Source organism: Botrytis sinoallii (assembly GCF_014898435.1).
Source record: "Botrytis sinoallii strain Bc 23 chromosome Unknown BSIN_006, whole genome shotgun sequence".
NCBI lineage: Eukaryota > Fungi > Ascomycota > Leotiomycetes > Helotiales > Sclerotiniaceae > Botrytis > Botrytis sinoallii.
In genome coordinates, this window is record NW_024066033.1 from 681,281 (window position 1) to 688,036 (window position 6,756).

Sequence of the window (6,756 nt, forward strand, 5' to 3'; positions counted from 1 at the left end):
TATAATCCTCAATCTTCTATAACTTCAATGCCATAATCCTATTATTAATTAGGCAATAATGACTCTTAAGTTCACATCCACATACTGCTCCAGATATTGCTGTTCAATTACTCTGCTACAATTGTTATCCCCGATTATAATGATATGCTGATTTCAATAGATATAGCACTCAATCCAATACTACATATATCTATTAGGAAAATCTATTTTGAAGTCTATTTTGAAGAAATCTACCTTAACCTTATATTGTGCCTTTACTAAAGAAGTCATAATAAAAATCTCCAGACTCCCTTTTTTTTATATTAAGATTAATCAATACTTTTGGAATACCAATCCTCCAACTCTAGCTGTGAAAAGGAAGATTAATAGAAACCTCTATAATATAAATCCTACTAATCCAATGCCACCCAACTCAAACCACTGCTACACTCACCGAATCAACAGAAAAACAGAGATCCGCATCAAGATGATACTAAACTAGCCAATCCTGAAACTAATCCTAGTATAGATTATTGGCAGACTTTAGGATATATAAAAGACCACTATAAAACCAAAACGTTTTATTTCTATTAAACCCTCTATCGCTATAGAAACCCTCTAAGAAACCGATTAACATCTTATGAAATATTCAATAGAAAATGAATAATATAAAGTTCCTTACAACTAATAGCTTTATTCAATTTTATAAAGATCAGAAAGCTTATATTATAAAAATAACCTGAAATAAATTAGATAGAACTTTCAAGTTATATTATATAGTAATAAATAATTCTATTTAATTATATTGCAATATTATAGAAAACAATATTAAAAAGTTTATGAAAAAGACCAATTAATTTATACTATTTATAATAGAGATTTAAAGCAAACTATCACCCTGGCTTTACAATCTGTTCACTAGATTCTTACTCTCCCTTACCAATAAGCTTTTGTTATAATACTCTTAGAATTACAAGATTGAGATTATATCAGGCAAAAAGTCTTTGTATAATAAAGATTGTCTAATATTTCCAGTTAAGTTTCAAATTGTTTGTAAATAGCTCGATGATAATCTAAATAAAGGATTTATCCACAATCCTATTTCCAATTGATCATTTTATTTCTTCTAGCTACAAAGTCTAAGGGGGGCATTCGAATTTGTTAGGATTATTATAAACTGAATAATATTATTATTAAAAACTATTATTCATTACTACTAATCAAAGAAATCCTTAATGCTTTATATTATACTAAATTATTATTATTATTAGTAATTTTCAACCGGGCCGTATAGGCGAGCCTCCCAGGGGGCATTACGGTTGGGCTAACTGCGGGATGATCTTCTAGTTTACATGATCCCCCTTTCCTAGGGATGGGGTCTCAATACCCTCAGTAGCCTCTCAAGCGATGGCTAGCGCACTTGCGCCTTTGTCTCCGATCCTCTGAGCGCCTCCGTACGCGCTTTCCGATCTCCTATATAGTATTTGTTTGAAAGCTGTTTTATTCTATAAGAATAGCTTTTGTATATATTCTATTACAGTATGGTATACTGTGTGCTTCAATTTTCTTCCACATAGCTTTTCTAGATCTATCCCCTCCTACTCCCTACTTATGTTCGCCTGAATCAATCGATCCCTTTCCTTTTCTCTTTCTATTTTTCTGATAGTGTTTTAAGGCATATGCTTTTATAGAAATCTGTTATAGCAATGAATTTAGCAAATTTGGCTAATATATATATTAGCTATTTCAATAATCATTCTTGAGCTGCTTGATTGCAGAATGGATATTTGGGCTTGATATCTGGGGGCCAGATTTCATAGATCACAAGGATTTTGTAGCAATGCATAATATGCTTAGGGAATTTGAATACTCCGCATGAGTAGTGGATTGTTGCTTCCTTGTATTTAAATCGTCGGTGGTAATTTTCGAAGTCGCTATATACTGAGCGGATCGCTAGTATACAATAAAGAGTTGCTCGTGAGAGTTCTAGTTCCTTAGAGCATTTGTTTGTGCTCTTTGGATCCCATTTCTGGTACTGTTTGGAGAGCGTTGGTATCTGTTTGATCCACCACGCCTGTGCTGCCGATTCCATAGCAGTTTTTGCTATAGAGCGGATACCGCTTGCTATAGGTCGATTCGCATACCCTAAAGCTGATTTTCTTGTCCCTTTGTTAGCAAGTACATCTGTATACTCATTCCCTTCAATCCCTGTATGGCCTAATGACCATTTGATCTAAATCAAATGCATTTGTATCAGTTTGTGGCATTTGAGGAAAGCCCACTACAATATGATAGAGGCTATACCTCTCATTCCCTATATTACCAATGTGCTATCAATACACATATAGATTTCCATTTGTTTTATGCCAATAATATTTCTGATTGCTGCTTGGAGGCCTCAGTATGCCCCAATCGCTTCCGCATCGAATATATAAGAATTGTAATGCAATCCACCGTTTCCTTCGCATACTACCATCTGTCCTCTATATACAATATATCCATATCCTACTCGCCTACTATCCTTATCAGTCTGTTTCGATCCATCAGAGAATATGGTGATCTGATTGTGTATACACTTATTCCACCATTCCTGAAACTACTCTGCTGCTACCTTTTTCGTAAGGCCTCTAGTAAGATCCGTTCGATACCCTGGTGTGTAGTGGGGCCCTACTAAAGTCGTCTTCTTGATTCGGGGAAGGTACTGGCTGATCACCTGGACCTTTGTTCTGGCTGGCTGCAATTGGCCTTCCCTGCTGCCGGAGGAATAGGTGGCTCTTATCCCTCGATGATAAAGTGGATGTTTTGGATTAATAGTTTGGGCACAAAAGACTACTCTCCATTTTATTTGTTCTAGTACTACTTCTACTGATAGAAGAGCGCTGTTTCTCATTATTACTGTATTCGGGGTTGTTCGTTAGACTGGGAGGACTCCTCTGATTGCTATTTGTAGGACCTTATTGATAACTAGAATCGCTCCTCCTAATCGAACACTCACTACTACTGGTGTCCTATCTCGGTGCTATCCAATGGTTTTTGTTTGTCCTGTGTATTATACCTTTGCCCCATAGAATAAAACTGAGTATAAGCAAGTAATTACTGCTTTCCGTAAGGATGCTGCTGGGGGTCCATTTGTAATCCGGGCTAGCCCTTAGATATAATGAGCCAATTTCCGGCCTTTGGCTATTCACATTTCGATATACTATTTGAATGTGAGCTTGCGATCAAACCACACACCTAGCTATCATAAAGCCGATCCTGATGCGATCGGTGAGATGATGTAATCACGGTTTATTTCGTATGCCAGGTTGATAGAATGCTTGTGCCGTGTTATGTGGATCATCTCCATCTTTTCGGGTACAAAGATTATTTTGTTCCTAGCTTTTCAGCAGAATATGCTTTTCATATCTCTTGCTAGTATTGCAACGTTTTGTTGAATGCTTGCCGATAATCGATATAGACAGATATCATCTACATACCCGAATCGGAGTTTAGAGTCTTGCTAGAATAGCTCTACAAAATAAAGCATATATAGAACTGGCGAGAGGGGTGAGCCTTGTAGGATACCGCATTCCATTGTGCTATAGCCAGTTATTGCTTCATTAAATCTAATCTTGAGTTGCCTTTGGATTAAGAAGAAGTCAATCAGAACAATCAGGTTTTATGGGAACCTCTATCCCCTTATTCATCTCAGGAATCTGTTTTTAAATAAAGTGTCAAACACTCCTTGTACATCCAGTATAATCATTGTGATCTCGTAGCCTTTGTTGAGCGCTACTTCTGCATCGTGAACAAACAATGCTACTAAGTCTATAGCCGATCGTTTCGGAAGGGTATCGCAGTGTTGTAGGCTGAGTATTTCTTGTGTTAGGGCTATCCACACTAGACATCTTGTTATAATCCTTTCAAGATCCTTTCTAATATAGGAGAGAAAGGCGATAGACCGTTATGATTGTGGGGATGTTCGGTCTGTCTTCCCCACTTTTGGTAGCATAACTACCTCTGCTTGCTTCCATGCTGTAGGAAAGTGATTGAGCTGTAGACACTTGTTGAAAATGTATATTATACTAAAGTTTATATCAAATTAAATATTATCACTATATTCAATAAATTACAGATTACAGAAAGTCACAAATGGAAAACTACTTTTATAATTTGTTTCGGCTTATTCAAATTCCTAGTAATACCTTTCGGCCTTTGTAATACTCCTGCCTTATTTCAGAACTATATTAATTATATTCTTTTTAATCTCTTGAATAAAAATTATATAATATATCTAAATAATATCTTGATTTACTTTAAGAATATTATAAATTATTGAAAGGCAGTTTACAAAATCATTTAGAGATTTATTAATACTAAATTACAAATTGATATTAACAAATACAAATTCGAAACAAAAAGAATAAAATATTTTGGCCTGATTATTATTCCTAATAATATCAAGATGAACCCCAATAAGATTAAGATTATTTTCAAATAAAAGTTATTAATTAAATTAAAAGATTTCCAATACTTTTTAGGGTTTATTAATTTCTATTAATACTTCATTTACAACTTTTCTAAAATCATGAAATCTTAAATCGTTTATTGAAAAAAAGAGAATATATAGAATTGAATTACTAATTAAAAAATACCTTTAAAAATCTGAAATATGCCTTTACCTCTACTCTAGTCCTTATAATGTTTGATTACCACTACCATATAATTGTTGAAACAAATACTTCTAATTAGACTGCAGATAGAGTATTCTCTTAATATAATAATAAAGGCCAACTATACCTAATTATATACTTTTTCTCAAAATATAGTATTGCTAAATACAATTACGAGATTTATAATAAGGAACTACTAGCTATTATCAAGTTCTTAAAAGAATAAAGATCCAAACTATATAGAACTCAAAAGCTGTTTGAGATTATTATTGATTATAAGAATTTAGAGTACTTTATATCAATAAAAATATTGAATTAAAGATAAACTAGATAAATTGAATTTCTAATTAATTTCAATTTTTATATTATATACAGACCGGGTTTTAAAGCAATTTGCTCTGATATACTAAATAGAAAAACAAAAGATCACCCTATATACACCAACCCTAATAACAACTGAATCAAGAATCGCTTATAAACAATCCTTCCAAAAAGAGTATTTGATATTGCTATATTCAAAAACCTCATTTGACAAACAAATAACAATATCGACCTTATTATGGCACTTATGGGTATAATCATCCCCGATACTGAGAAGCCGATCAATAATTTTATCGATAAAGTATACAAATCATCCAAATTAATCACTATTATATATAAAATACTTTAGAACTTAACTACTCGCTATTGACCGCTATCAATCTGAAAAGATCTTCGAATCGCTTTTCAAAACTATAGATTAATCAATAATAAAATTTTCTATCGCGATCACCTCTTTATTCCCTTTTCTATAAAGCTTTGTATCCAGATCATATACCGAATATATTTCACTAGTCTAGCAGAACATCCCGGTCGAATTAAAACTATTGATCTCATCTTCCGCATATATTGATAGTCTAATATATCGAGGGAAATCGAAACTTATATATAAGCCTGTCAACTCTGCTTTCGAACCAAAGCCTCCCGTTTTGCTGCACCCGGATTTCTAAAACTCCTATCAATATTATTCCGTTTCTGATCCGATATTTTTATTGATTATATTATATTACTATTAATTAGCAAATACTATAATAAAAAGCATTAACATATTATTACAATTATCTATTGTCTAATAAAAATGTATCATTTCATTCTGGTTATAGGACTATTCGCAGAGGAGCTTGTCAATTGGTTTATCGAAAAAGTCTATTGCCTATACGGTACACCTGATAATATAATATCCAATAGAGGTTCACAATTTATATCAGAATTCTGGAAGTACTTATTCAAATATCTATCAATCACTTTGAAACAATCCTCCTCATTTTATTCTAAATCCGATAAACAAATAGAAAGAATTAATGCTATAATAGAATAATATCTTTGGGCTTTTATAAACTTCTATTAAGATGATTAGTATAATTAATTTCTATTCACAGAGTTTATATTTAATAATATCATTTTAGAGACTACCAGTATATTCTCATTCTTCGCTAACTACAGTTTTCACCCATATCTTAGTGTTAAGCTCTTTTTATTTGTTTCTCTAAATCTATTATATTAATACAAATATAAATTCCTAAAGGTCAATAAGATTGCGAATTGATTTAATATTATTTTAACAAAATTAAAAGCTTTAGTTATTTAATTTATTTAGAGATATAAAGATTATACTAATAAGACTTATATTAATATCTTTCTATATAAAGAAAATAACAAAATATAGATTAATATTAAGAATATAAAAACTAATTATTTAATAAAAAAAGATAATAATAAATAAAATAGTTTTTATAAGATTCTAAAAGTTTATAAATAAGCCTGTCTATTTCAGCTCCCTATTAGTTTTAAGATCTTTCTAATATTCTATAATTCATTATTTTGATTATTCTATTGTTTATTTAAATTAGCTGGTCAAAAAGCAATTAATGAAATCGAATCCTATTGAAATTAAGGCTATATTCTAGAAAGAAATAATGAAACAAACAAGGAAATCGAATGATAGGAATTCAATAAATTACTTGATTGTTATAATAAAAACAGATTTCACTACCAAATCAAATAGAAATATCACTCAGTATCTTGGTAATCCATCGAAAACTTTTACAACTAGAAAAACACAATTATCGCTTTCCACTTAGCAAAT